At 38.1% G+C, this 15538-nt stretch overlaps 1 protein-coding gene across 1 annotated transcript in view; it reads left to right on the top strand.

Annotated features, from left to right (window-relative positions):
- Magi2 (membrane associated guanylate kinase, WW and PDZ domain containing 2) overlaps positions 1-15538 on the top strand; it is a 1367305-nt gene that overhangs the window by 802153 nt on the left and 549614 nt on the right.

The raw sequence follows: 15538 nt of genomic DNA, 5'->3' as shown, positions 1-15538 counted from the left end.
GTCAGAGTGGAAAAGCCATGTTCAGTCTTCTGTGAATATGCCAAAGAAAATGCAGAGTCAGCATTAAGGCCATGGACTTTCTCTTACCTATGTGGGATCCTTAACAATGAAAGATGCTCCCAAAATGCACCCTGCTTATTCACAGTCTATCCACTTACAAGCTGGAAGAAGAATGGGTTCTCCCATTAGCTTACGAAATATGCTGCAGTCCTTGTCCTGAGAATAGGGGCTGCCTTCCTTTTATTGGCAAAGATCAAAGAGATACCCTACATATGGCCTGCTTTAGCTACCCATCACCAACAAGAGCAATTTCTATTGTTTCTGGGCTTCTTTACTCCTGCCACTTTGTCTTATAATAGGAAATGCCCACCTGTAAAACAATGGTGACAAAAGAGATACAGTCATTTAAGCAAGTTTCATGTTTCATTGTTAATTCTAGTTTAATTCTGGTAGATATATATGACCAAAAGGGAATTTGTCGGTTATTTTGTTGATCAGACATCAAAAAGACTCTCCTAATTTATAGTTCTGCCTCTGGAGAACTTGGTCAGGCCGTGCTCCAAAGAACAGCTCTGCTACTGCATGAAGCTGAGAAAGAAGGGCTCAGTGTACTGTGGTCATCCTCAGCCATGCCGAATGCCCCAGCAGAAGTACGATTGATTCTTAAAGCCTTCCTTCTATGCCTGTCTGAACGGCTCATTTTCAGTTAACCACAGAGAGCTGCTGACTGGCCCCGTAGGAGAATGGCCCAGGGAGACTTGAATGACAAGAGCTATGGAATGTTAGTGAAGGTGCCTTTTCCGAGGCTTGGAAGGCATGCTTCTTGCTTTTCATAGTCAATCGGGTTGGTGATTAGTTTGATTTATTGTACCAATAGATGGTTAATAATACAATGCTGATTAATGAAAGACAGCCCAGCCATGAGACCTGCCATGTCATGAAGAATGCTAGGAAAGCTATAACTGAAGGTGCAGGCTTCCTATGAAATTCAAGGCACAGAACATTTTAGATGAGAACGGAGCACTTTCTTGGAATTAAATTCACTTACAAGTAAGTGTGACTTTATTGGGCAGTCTAAATCTGTAATGATACTCTAAAGAAGGACTCTAAGTTTTAGGAGACAGCCGAAGGTTACAGCAATAGCTTATATTTTGGGAACTTTCTGAGTCTCCCACCAACAACCTGAAAGGAGGCTTCTCATACCTATGGTGGGATTTTTGTTAGGTGTTCTATAGTTAATGGGGAAACAATATCACCCTCTTGGAGTGATAGCATTTACCTAAAAACACATGATATATGATAATGTTTCCTAACGGTTTTTTCAGTCATCCTAGTACTATTTATTCCTCCCCATCCCGCTCTATATATCCCTCCCTCCTTTGTCAGTTCCCTCCTCTCTGTGTCCTGCTGTCCACTATCCAGAGTTCCTAATCTCCCTCTTACCCCACAGTCACCTTTGTCCTGCTTACTCCAGATTGTACATTCCAATCTAAAGATTTGGAGCTAGAATCCACAGATAAAAGAAAGCATATGACATTTGTTTTCCTGGGTCTGCATCACCTCACTCATTATACCACGTTCTAGTTCCATCCATTCATGGAAAGAAGTCCAGCCTTTGTTAACGCTTCAAGTGCTGAACCACCCAGAACTCTGAGTAGTGACTCTTGCTCCTTCCTCTTCTTACACTTCTCTGGGATGCTATATCAATAGTCTCACTCAGCGGTCATATCACTTATCTGCCTAAACTAGTGTTTTGAAGGCACACCAAAAAGCCCTTAGTCTACCGAGCTTTGCTAGACTGGTTTCACTTAATTCATACCCTGAGATGGTCTCGTCCTTTCCACCACAACCTTTCCATTGTATCACCCACTATTCTATTTTTCTTTCTTTTTTTTTTTTTGATTTTCAAGTACAACAAAGCAATTTTAAATCTATAGAAGAGATTGCTGATGATAAAACTAAATGTTTCTAAGAAATGTACATTACTCCATTTACAAAACTACCTGAAGTGGTTTGAATTAACAGTGTCACCCATAGGTTCGTATAGCTGAACACTTGCTGCCCACTTTGGTCACACTGGGCAGTTATGGGACCTTTGATAGGTAAAGCCTTGTTGGAGGAGGCATGACCCTGAGAGGAGGGTTTTGACTCTCTCTCTCTCTCTCTCTCTCTCTCTCTCTCTCTCTCTCTCTCTCTTGTGTATCTGTGTGTGTGTGTGTGTGTGTGTGTGTGTGTGTGTGTGTGTGTGTGTGTGTGTGTGTGTGTCTCTTTCTCTCTCCCTCCTGTGTCTGGAAGGAAATGTCATCAGCCGGCTTCCTGGTCCTGTCATATGCCATGTCTTCTCTACATAAGGATTCTATCCTGTTGGAACCTTAAGCTAACATGAAACCTTTCTTTCTTAAGTTGCTTTTGGTCATGGTATTTTATTAATGCAATAGGAAATTAACAAATACACTATCTGAATTTTTAAGATGATCAAATAGAGTATGGCAGATTATTGGATAATTGGTCCAAATGGAGTACATCCGCAAATTTCAGTTTATTGTAAACATATAATATCTTAAGTAATTTACTAATAAAACTTTGGATTTCAAATTTCCAACATATTTACATTTATAAGAGCTATACTTTCTGAATACTATAAAAATGTAAGTATTAAATAGAATGTATTTTTTTAGAAAAATATCCAAATACAACGAGAGAAAAGTGACTAAACTTAATACAAATATGTTTTATTCTGCTATCTAAAGTCAAGATCTGATTTTTGTTTTTAACCCAACCTAAGAGTTGCTCTTGAAACCCCGAGCCTCTAATCACAGTTCAGATAGCACTGGGATAGAGACAGTCAAGGAAAGCCATCACAAAAGCCAGAGATAATGGACGAAAACCATTTCCTCTGTCAGACTTTTAGTCTACAGAATAGCAAACAATAATTCCTTCTCAATACTTAAACGAGTGTGAGGATTTTGTCATTGCAGAGACTAAAAAGAAGTTAAATATTACATTTCCTTTTTCTCCCATGACCTGTTACAAGTAAAAATCTTTATAATATTGGTAATAACCTTGATCATAGAAGTAGATGCTTGGAGCTTGCTGACAAAGTGGGTTAGCTCTTCTTACATGTTCAATTCTAACAGGATTATTGTTGTTTTGTTAATTTTTAATTTTTGGACAACATACCTTTTGTAAATGATTCTATGACACAGATTTGAACATACATTAAGGAAAACTGAACATCTACCCACAGAGCTCTCTTATTTTAAGTAGTAGGGGTGAAACACTTAGTGAACTCTGTCTCCCTTTGTGTTCTTACAATGCCAGGTGTTTGTTTAGATTGTTTACTTTATTGTTGTTGTTACTGTTTGCTTTTGGGAGGGGGCAAGTGATTGAATTGTCTTCCATGGTATTGAAGGAGATGCCATAGTTTTACATGCTGCTTTCCTCCTAAATAATAAAGCTACAGGTATTGTGCAGAAAAAAGGAACAAAATTCCCCTTTAATTTTTGGCGCTTGTAAGCCTGGAGTTCTCAAAATATGCAATGTGAATTTCTAAAATTTCTAATCATGTGTATCACCAAAATTAACTGAAAGAAATGATTCAAGAAATAATTGTCTCATTCATTATAATCATATTAACTTTATATTTAACTGAACGATTAAGATAGAGGGAAATGAAATTAGTCTTTTTATGTCACCTAAAGGCTCACATCAGTCAGGAGTACTAATGGCCCTCCTGGCTTTCATTTAGCTGTAACAGAAATAAACAGAAACCACCTTTGGGGAACATTTTGTTAACAGTCCCAAGATGTTTCAACATGGAACTAACTTCTTTAACTGTCTCACAGTCTATAATAACATTAGGTGAAGCCTAGGGTTTAGAAACCATGATGTGCACAGTTTCATTATTTTCCTTTAAGGGCATATTTTCAGTCATGACTATTTTCACCTCTTATATATACCCATCCTCAGTTTTATCTGAAACAATTTGAGAAGTACATGGATGGTTGTTATCATATATTTGAGTTTAAAATTCATTTCTCTCCACTGTGGTGACAAACAGAATCTATTTGCCTCTGCTGACTGGATCACTATTTTCAAGCCCTCTAAATTATTTCCTTAAGTGGACAAAAATGATAAAAAGCTTTCATAATAAGTTAAGTATGCCATAGTTTTAATTTATATATTTGTAGCTATGAATATATATTTCAATATTTTCTCTGGATCTGACTTTCAGAGAGACTGATTTCCCTCATTCTACAAGAAGTAGCTCCCAAGCACCTTGATCAAATTGATGACAGTAATCTTTTACATAAGAACATGTTTCTCTGAAATGACCTCTTTACAGCAATGCTCTATACCTCTTGGGTGTGACACAGATATCCCCAATGCAAATCTTTTATTTAGTCATTCTCAGTGGGCCTACTATCCCTTTTCTGTGCACATTATTTTCAGAGGCGTGTCCACACAACCAGTCATTTGACAGTGTTAAGCTTCCAAATCTGCAAAAGTAAATTTTTTGCAACTGAATTTTAAATCTGGAAAAGAAAAGAAGCTCCTAGGACATTCTTTCTTTATATCTTTATCCTCCTCACAGGAACAGAGGAGACTAGAAATTGGTTGACCTCCAATCTGTTTCTTCCGGGGAGGTAAATATCTTCAAAAGTAAGGGAAAAGACAGCCTACTGTTTTTCACTGCCTAAGCAAATACATTATTCGAAGAGACCATTCATCTCAATTTCCAGCAAAGTTGTAACAGACAGAGTTGTTTTTATAAAGTGTTTTGTTAAAGGAAACTTTTATTCGGACTGTGCACAAAACCACAGTCTGAAACTTTGAGGTCTCAGCTGATTATACTACAAAACAGATATACAGACACACAGACACACAGACACACAGACAGACAGAGTGCCTATGTTGAAAACAGGTCATTATAGAAGACTGACAACACAGGAAAGCTTTTCCTTGCTGAATTTTTGAATCATTTGGCTATTTGGCAATGCATTGTCATCAATGAAACTGCGTAAGATATGTTAAACCAAACCAGGCCCCCTGAATATGGGTGTCAGTTAGGAAGCCTGGGCAGTCAATGGATCCTCTGGCAGTGGAACCAATATTTATCTCTAGTGCACAAATGGACATTTGGAGCCCAATTCCCATGGAGGGATACTCTCTCAGCCTAGATACACAGGGGAGGGCCTAGGTCCCGAAACAAAAGATGTGATAGACTTTGATGATCCCCCATGGGAAGCCTCACCCTTGGGGAGTAGATATGGGGTGGGATGGGGGGATCATTGGGTGGCATGGGAGGATGGGAGGGAAAGGGAACTGGGATTGATATGTAAAATAAGATGGTTTCTAACTTAAATTTAAAAATATATAATGAACCTGACTATTATTCACCAAATAATAGCTCATTTGTGTTACAACTGTTCTGTTGACTGTGTTCACGAGCAGAATTGATTTGCATCTGTTGACTGGATCACTATTTTCAAGCCCTCTAAATTGATTCCCTAAGTGGACAAAAATGAATAAGAGCATTCATAATAAATATGTCATAGCTTTATTTTATGTTTGTAGTTGTTTATACATTACAATATATATTATGCATATACATAGCAACCAGGTGTAAATAAGATCAATTAAATCAACAAATTGTGTCTGTCTGGAGATGAACAAACAGCTAGGTGGTTAAGAGCACGTGCCAGGTTCATTCGTAGCACCTACATCAGCAGGCTCACAACTGCCTGTCCCTCAGGAACACACACAGAACACATCAGACAAGCAGGCACACATAAACATAAATATATAGAAAATGGAGAGAAATTTGTTTCCATGAAAGATAATTGTTCATTCTCTACAAATGTGAGTTTCCATGAGTCAATGAAAAGCACAAACTCTACCCATGGCTAGTTACTACAAATAGGAAGCTTGTTTTATACTGTGTCCCCATTCCTTGGCTTCAGGGCTTTCTTCCTGTTTCTTGAATACAACAAGCGTGTTTCTTCCCACTTAGAATCTTTAACTTGCTATTTCAGTCACATGAAACCTTTTCCCATTTTCAGACACCAATCCAAGAAACAAGCCCATGAAACTCCCAATAACTGACTAGTCTAAAAGTGCACCTCTTTCTTGTGACTTATTTTCTTTTATTATATTTATTAATATATTCTATATTCACTAGTATACTTGTTGTCAGTATCCCTAACTAGAATATAAATTGCAAAATTCAGGTAAGTTTTAGGGATTACTGCTAACTCTCATATCTGAATGGTCTCTGAGACTAAGAAGACTCAGTACATGTGGATTACATGAATAAATTATTGCCTTGATTCTGTCTTGTACTCACACCCTCTCATAGATTTTGACCTAGATTAAAGCAACAGAACTCATTAATTTCCTAGTACTTCAGCATCACTAATGATTCCTGTTTTGATATGTTGCTCATATTTCTCTCTTAATAACTTAAAAATAAAATGCTGTATATAGAATTTAGTTCTTATCTTCCTATAGCTATTCTAAACCATCTGGTTTTCCCTACACTAGTTCATAGCATACCAAAACACTTAAAACTCAATGCTGATAATCTGGGCCAGCAAAACCCAGCCACCCCAACAGCGCCAACCTCATCATCCCATTCTCACCACTACCACATTTCCACTACAAGCTCGCCACCCCAATCTCACCACCACAACCTGGCCACCACATCCTCACCACAACCTCAACAGCCCAATCTCACTACCACAACCTGACCACCACAACCCCAACACCCATTCCTTACCACCACAAACAACCTCAACACCCCAACCTCACCACAACAATCTCAACACCCCAATCTCACCACAGCCTCATCCTTTCTAGACTAATCTACCTATCTTTACTCATCTCTGTTTTTTTTTTTTCTATAAGATTTTTTTTCCTTTTTCTTTCCATAAGTTTTTCAAAGACTTCATTGTCTTTTGCCTCCAGAAAGTAAATGGAGAGGTGGATGACAGAAGTCATGAGGGAGAAAAAGAAAGAAGCATAGAAGAAAGTGGACTAGTCACACCTTATTTTAAAACAGAGAAGCTACACATGTCCTCTCTGCCTAAAGAAAGATGGAAGCTTTGTTACTTGTGTGCACGTGTACTTAGAAATCTAACAATTGATCGCTTTTCATGAACTGGAAGGAATTGTGAATTTGTTTAGTATCGCATTCCACCATTGCTAGGAAAATGGTGAAAGGGAATAAGTTCTTATCTAATGTTTAATTGGTGCAAAAAATTTACTGCTACTACACCAGGTGTCTATTTTCTCCTTTGCATTGAGTGTCTTTAAATCTTACTGGAAAGTTTTATTCCTTTGATGCAGCAGTTAGTGGGTGAAAAATACATACTTAGATTTGAATGAATGGTAACCCAGATACATTGTGGAGTCAGTAATCAAGGGTTCTTGGAACAGTATTCAGGAAGCTCAATATGGTATGAGCCTGAGGGTGTTCAGAAAACAGAAGGACAGACTTGAGCTTGAGTGTTGCGGTGGCTTTTCCTTCTTTGTCTTCTGTGCCTACATGTCCTCTCTATGCCACAGAAGGAGGGGTGTCTTGGACTAGAGCAACCTGCCTTTGGGCACTGTGCTCTGGTATTGGGTCAGTTTCTTCTGCACTGTTTCACAGGATCAACAGGTTTCTCTGTCAGGTTCCTCAGGATCACTGCTGAGTGGATTCAACAATTCCTATTTCTGCTCTATTCTGAATACGACACTACCCTTCTCACTAAAATTTGTAATAGAAAAATTTCCAATACAAATGTTTGGTTTTGCTGGACGAGAAAATGTTATTCTACCAAGGGTTAAGTGTATCAGATTGCAGCAGGGCAGTTGTTGGCATTCCTGTTTTCTAGAGCATCATCCTACTTGACAAATGATATTTATGAATGAGGTTGTTTTAAGTTCTCTCACATTCCTTCTCAATTTCTGGAAGGTTTCAGTTCTAGATGAGAGTTTTTGATTTTGTGCATGTGTGAGGAGAAGGTGCCCCATGATCTAGTTTGCAGGCACACTGTCAGCCTGACAACAAGAAGAAGGGTGGAAACACAAAATTCGTAGGAAGAAGGCAAAGTGTATGTCCTCCAGAGCCACCTGTCAGAAACCAATAGACAGATGCAGGGCAGCACAGCTGCTGATTCTGCTAGCACAGCTGTCAGTCATCTAGAGAAGGCTAGGTCATATGTAGAAAGGTAATACATGAGAACAGTGTGCTTCAAAGATTAAAATGTACAAGTGTTAACTTGGGAAGAGTAAGAGCAAGACTCACCACCCAAAAAGATGACTCCATCTCCCAAGAGGACCAGGCTAATGGGAAGCCTTTCTCTGTACAAATTATCTTAACTATCTTTTGTCTATAAATGATTTATGCTATATATTCAAACTTATATTCAAATTACTATTTTATCAAATTATCTAAGAAATTAACCTATAAATGCAAATAAACCCAGTGTTCTTATATGTTCTCAATGCTCTAAGCCAGTGGTTCTCAGCCTTCCTAATGCTATGATCCTTTAATACAGTTCCTCATTATGTGGTGACCCCCAACCATAAGATTATTTCTGTTGCCACTTGATAATTGTAATGCTATAGATAGTCTTAGGCAACTCTTGTGAAAGGGTCAGTCAACCTTTCAAAGGAATCACAGCCCACAGGTTAAGAACCACAGTTCTCGGAATATACAGCATATTAAAGGAAAATTACTAGTCACCAATTATAATGAACTGAAAATTGCATGTGTGTTTATCCTGCTGATGTCTGTCATATTTTTAGTCACAAATTCTGTGTAAAATATCTGAAAAACCACTGATTAATGTGCTAGATTTAAAGTAGATCCATCAAACTACTGGTGCATTACCGAATTGTTAAAAATAAATAATACATTGATAAAGGAAAAATTCACCAGTTCACTCACTCTATTTTCAGTCTCATCACAATAGTTTCTTGACTTTCATTTTCACTATTCATAATCCTCACTCTCCCCTGGGGTTCGTGAGTATGAGAGGTGCAGGTCTTCAAAATTATTTAGACCTCTAATATTTTTATTCTCACCATTTAGGAACTTTCCTTTTTTACTGAACTTTCCAAATGTTTTGTGTCTATCAAAGGTTCATTGACTTCATGTTTCTTTGTTCTTGTTTTTATTATTCTTTGCTTTCCTCTAAGCATGGAAAGCCCTGTGTGAATCGGTGCCTTGTGATTAATTACTTCACATCAGACAGAGCTTACCATGTTACATTATACTGTAGTTAATACCCAAGAAATAGTCTTATTTCTTCTTATGGATCTTACATTTCAATATTTTTCTCATGAGGTTATGGGAAATGATAGTGAAAACAGTAGAAACACTTTCAAATGTACCCATGAGGCAGGAGTGAGAAAATGTAGCTAAAATGATTTCTCTGCTTTGAAGGGAGAAGGTGCCATCATGGAACAGGCATATCTATATATATCAATACTTTCCTCTACCAGAAGTTACATTGTTGGTGTGTTTCATGCTCAGGAATATAATCTAGTGTAGCTTCTCCATCACTTATTAAATCCAACAGCTCCTTCTGGAAACTTTTCCAACATCAAATGATCCTAATAGTGACCTTCTCTGCCTGAAGTTTGTATAAATTGAATTAGTCTTCTCAATGAGTAGTTTATCTAATTTTGTTACCAGCTAATAAAGTATATTGTAGCCATAGTAGTTCAAAAACATTGAAATTAATCTTCCTCTACTCGGCAGGTATTTTTAGTAGTAACTAGGAGGCTGGTGTGATTAATAAAAGTCATATGTGAGTATGAATGTTTTACACTAACAGAGTGAGAATGGTGTACTTCTTTTTCATTCTTTTGTCCCCTGTTTTATTCTCCAATTTAAAGCTCATTCATTTCTGAATTACCCCCACTTAGTGGATACACTCATTCAACTGGCTACATTCTTGCTATTATTGTTGTTTCTTGTTTTGTATGCCTTGGATATGCTTAAAATTATTACTGGTTTAATTATATCATATACAGTTTAAGACCCCCCCTTATGTTTTGGCATATTCTCTAAGTTCGTATATTAATGAATTCAAGAACTATTGGTTTTTGAATATATTCTTTATATTTCTTACTCAATAACTTTGCATTTTACATTTTGCTTAAGTTTTTATAAGTGTATTAAGGAAAAATGCATTGCAATGCCATATTTTTCTGAAAAAAATGATTAACATATAAATCATTTAGGCAAGTACTAGCATTTCCAACAGTGAATGAAGGAAAAAAAGTCATGACTGTCTCAAAATACCAGAATATGTCAAGACTCTGTCAAAGCAGCAATAAGTTAAATATGAACATGAAAACACTAGGTGAGAAGCTGAAGTTAGGATTATGGAGAGAAAACGTTTGTGGGCAGCTGGGCAGTTGGATTTCCTGAGAGATGGTGGATAGTGCCAGTCTTTGCCTGAGAAAGCACAGACTCAGTCTGCACAACTGCTTTTTGCTACTCTTTTTGTACTGTCTGTTGCCTTCCAAGTCTATGAGCTGCTGGCACTTGAAGGAGCAAAAGCAACCCGAACTCCTCGTCCAGAGGAAGGTGGCTGTCTAGTGGAGGAGTCTGAGAACTTTCTGATCCATTTGATGTCAATTAAAGCTAGTCTAGTGTCCATCACATTTCCTGACAAACAGTTCTGTCCTGATTGGCAACAGCACCTTTAAAAGGTTATAGTAATACCCTAAATGCAGAAGACAGGCACTGAGTGGTTTGGGGGTTTTAGTGAATCAAGGAAGCATGAAGCTTAGAGGAAGCCACAGATGCTTGTTCAAGTATGTAATATAGACCTACGAATTGTAAGTTCAAATATGCTAGTATTAGACTTGTCGTGAGCTTGGTGCAACAGGAAGAGAACGTCACAGAATATATGTGTATTTCTAATAATACTTGTATTCATTCTTTGAAAATTTCATGTGTTCATATAATCTATTTTGACATATCTCTCCACCAGTACCTCCCATTTTATCCTCCATTCCATTTCCCTCCAAGCTTTATGGCCTTTTTATATTATTGTTATTAATAACCCATAAATCCAATTAATACAGTCAATATATTCAGCGAATGAGAACGAGGTCCCCCCCTGGGCAATCTACCTGGCAGTGGCCATATCCCTAAAGGAAAGTGACTTTCTCTCAGCAGCTACCAACTGGCAAGAGCTCCTTCACCAAAGGGTGCAGAAGGTACAGACCAGCAGTGACGCCGCCCACATCTGTTCTGCAATTTTGACATGTCAGGTCTGTGCCAGTGTCATGCAGGTCTCCACAGCTGCTGTGAGTTGACAGACACAACACCCATGCTATTTCTAGAAGTCAGCATTTCACAACTCCCCTCCTCATCCTCCAGCTATTGCATCATCTCCTCCTCCCCTTCCACGGTGTTCCCTCAACTTTGCATGGCAGGAGGTTCTCTAGGTGATTCATCCACAGCTGAACACTTGCAGCTCCTTGTATCCATATAATATAATTGAATCATAGCCATCTGCCAGTATCTCCTTCCACTCCTTTGAATTGTACCTGACCCCACATCCCCCCCAGCATTATGTCCTCTTCTTCATGGTTATTAATAACCCTGGCATCCAATTATTGCTGCTAATATGTGCAATAAATACAGAAGGAGACCAACTCAGAGTCTCTGCATGAACCACTACTCACTTCACAAGAGGTTTCTGTGGCCAAAGTTGAAAGAGGGAGGGAGAGAGAGAGAGGGAGAGAGAGAGAGAGAGAGAGAGAGAGAGAGAGAGAGAGAGAGAGAGAGTGGTGGGAGGAAAATCTATAGGTATGAACATTAATATTTAGGAGGCACTTTGATAGCATTATCATTTATCTATACAAAAATACTAGGTTTTCTCTAGGGCCTATGATCTATCTCAGTCTTGGTCTTTCGACCAGGTTTTCATTCCCCAGGCATGCAGTCTCTCCTGTGGAGCAGGCTTCTTATCCAATCATAGAGTGGTTGGTTATCCACACAACCAGCATGCCATAATTGTACCCATATTGTATGCCCTCAATTTAAACAACTGATGAATACGACAAGGTAGAATGAGATCTATTCTGAATGACCTTGAGGATTGTAATAAGGACAAGCAATAAACACAGAGAGAAAATGTTGTGACATGAAACAATGACATGATTCCCAGTAGCCATGGCTGTTGAAATAATAAACAGTGCCATGCTAAGTAGTTGCTAAGGTTGCAATGTGTGCACTAAGAGCTCTTTTGGCAGAGTTGCTCTAAAAGTCAGGCTGATATTAATGATACCATCAAAACAATCCTGGAAGCTACTTGACATGCACTTTCTCCAATTTTCACCTTGCTTTTATAATGATAGTATAGTGTCAAATATTTTCATAGAGGATTAACCTGAAATTCAAAATTACTTAAAAACTTGAAGGAAGTCTCTCAAGCAGTAAGTTGACCAAGTTGTAATTTTTTCCGGTGTTCATGGATGCTAAGTCCAAAGCAAAAAGAAACACTTACTCTTGATATTTCCAGCCAATGTCAAGCCTAGCTTACCTTTTTTTCCCTTTCTGTGTATGGCTGCTGACCATTAAGTCTCTGCTCTTCTAGCAGTGCTGCTGTGGTCAGTGATTTCCTTCCAACTCCAACCTCCCATCATTTTAAACCTATGTTCCTTAAAATGTGCCTAGTAGGATATAAGACACATGAAATTCTACCCTCCTAGAGGGAGGACACTCTTAGTGGTTGAACACGTTTGGAAAATATAAAGAACGGTCTACTGTATCTTTCTTTAAATATCCACAAAAAAACCTGTATCAAAACTCTGCAATAAATAAAACCATCTGAATTCATCTTGCCAGCACAAATTGATAGCATCCTATATCCTGTATTCTGTAGCTTAGAAAAAGAGAGCACAAGACTCTATTGTGTCCATTTCAAAGTGACTGGACTAGATGCCCTTTAAAGTTCTAACAGCATCACACTGTAGTAATGACTTTCTATCCACCCAGCCCAATCTGACTTTAGCAGTCACTTGCTCTCAATCTAGAAATCACTCCATATCCCCACCTTTCCAAAGGCCAGTCAGCTAGAAGTGAGAGATCAGGCATGGTCCCAAGTACCCCAATGGTTGATGCCACTAAGTTCATTACCGTCAGCTGCTGTGCTTTTCTAAAGATGGTACACAAATTTAACATTGCATATTATAAAGTGTAATGCGTTTTGTCTCTCACTCCCAACAAGCAGTCTTGTATTATATAAATCCATATAAGTAAGTATACCAGAGACTGGCATATATTAAAATATAAAGTCCAATGGAAATTATTAAGATACTAAGTGCAGACAAAAATTAATGATGGAAATAACAGTTAATAAATCCCTTGTAGAGTTTATGATACTCCTGGTCCTTTATTTTTCCCTTGGTTTTTCGAGACAGGGTTTCCCTGTGGCTTTGGAGGCTGTCCTGGAACTAGCTCTTGTAGACTAGGCTGGTCTCGAACTCACAGAGATCCGCCTGCTTCTGCCTCCCTTTAATCCCTCCTGGGATTAAAGGCATGTACCACCACCGCCCGGCCCAGGTCCTTTTATAAGGACTGTGTGAGAAGGGTGAGACATGTGCTCACTTAGTCTTCACAAACCCTTGGAATTTTGAATTCATTAAACAGAGATACAATAGATAGATATTAGATATAGATATTAGGTATAGATATTGATATAGATATATAACAACACTGTCATCTAGGTAGGGAAATTACCGCATCTCAAGCAAGCTGACAGGCAAAGAGATGACACAGAGGAGCAGGAATGTATAACAGGAGAAAAGTTTCTTTTTAAATAAATGATTTGACTCTATCCCCACCAAAATAAAAGGGACAAGTGAGTAAAAGGCAGACCCTTAGTGTATACCTACCCAGTATATATCCCAGTAAACTACTGCCTGTATTGAGTATGAGATCAGATCCTACGGAATGTTTTCAATGGCCTATAACAGCTGAACAAAAGGAATTGCTTCTCTGAGACTGCTGACCTAATGCTGTGTGTCCCATGGTCCACATAGGAAATGCATTAAAAAAAAAGGCAGTATACAGCTGGTTTAAATCATCTACGTGAGTTTCTATCCAAAAGCCAAAGTTATTGTACCATGAAGAGCTGAAGAGACTCAAGCTGAGCCAGAGGAATGACTCAAATGTGCTGATTTAGATGCACTCGAGGTGGGGAACTACCAGCACCAGGGTTAGAACTTCCATGCAGCCATGTACTATGCATACATCAGCAACTGAAACTGCTGTGTGCCAATGTGGGCATGGACATGGCACCAAAGGCGCCTCACCTTTCAATATCTGAACAGAAAGACACTGAACCGATGTTTTGTACATCACACAACCAAAAAGAAACCTAGAGAACCATGTTTCAAATACTACTTTAGGAAAGCCAAATACTAAAATATATACTAAAGTCTCAGGGTAGAATGGACATTTTCTCTTGATCTAGAACAGCTTCCTCCAATGAAATGTTTGCTTTGTTTTGATTTTTGTTTGTTTGCTGTTTGTTTTTACAAAAGAACCTGGATATTCCTTGTTTCTTTCTCTTCTAATTGTCTAAAAAGGAAGAATGTTAAGTATCTGACTTCTGGCAAGCACTCACAAAGCCAACCTTGGAAACTGAAACTTACTCAGGGATCACAGAGCTGAGTTTCGACCCATGAATCACAACTTTGAGCTGTCAATGATATGCCAAGCCCTCTCTGCCTCTTTGGTCCAGTCATCCCGGATGCAAACTGTTTGGCAGGAGTATTTGATTGGCTGAGATGAAGTGACCCTAGTTTAGAGTTCATGTTAAAAGGATTTCTTATAGAGTGGAAGGTGTGACCACTTTTTAAATAGTATTAACACATTTCCTTTCTGAACAAGGAAAAAGTCTAATGTACTTGAAAACAACAAACTGTCTGGCCCACCTGCAGTATCCCAGCCAGAAGTTCCTGAAAGACAAAGATTGTTTTTGTTAACCTAATGCCATTAGTATTCAGGGAGCTTGCAAGGACTTGAAATTTTTATGCTACATTTATAAAACATATAAAAGGAATTGAGAAAGGAGAGTAAGTTTAAAATTAAAACTCGTAAAGTCTTTTTTTATTTAATGGAGGCAACAGTCCACATTAAAAACAAAACAAAACAAAACAAAACAAAAAAAAAAAAAAAACAAGCAGTAACAGAGTAGGCAGGAAGGAAGATGAAAGTCAAGAGTGTTGTGTTAAGCACAACACAAGGTCAGGTAAAGTGCAAGCCAAGAGGAAATTTTATAGAGCAGTCACTTTGGATATATCTTAAGAATTTATTGATGCCATAAAATTCAGACACTATAAACCTGAATTCTTTGTCAAAAGTAGGCCATCACATGCAGAGAAAAAAATATGGACCTATATGTGAAAAAGAACGCAGTTGCAAACCAGTTGAAATTCTAAAGGATAGTTACACAGAGCATTTTAGAAAATTTCTCATAATTAGCATACAATGATAAATACGCAACACGATTTTAAAAGT

The sequence above is a fragment of the Cricetulus griseus genome (assembly GCF_003668045.3).
Source record: "Cricetulus griseus strain 17A/GY chromosome 1 unlocalized genomic scaffold, alternate assembly CriGri-PICRH-1.0 chr1_0, whole genome shotgun sequence".
Lineage (NCBI taxonomy): Eukaryota > Metazoa > Chordata > Mammalia > Rodentia > Cricetidae > Cricetulus > Cricetulus griseus.
Note: the sequence above shows the minus strand (reverse complement) of the source record. Positions and strands in the feature narration are given on the sequence as shown.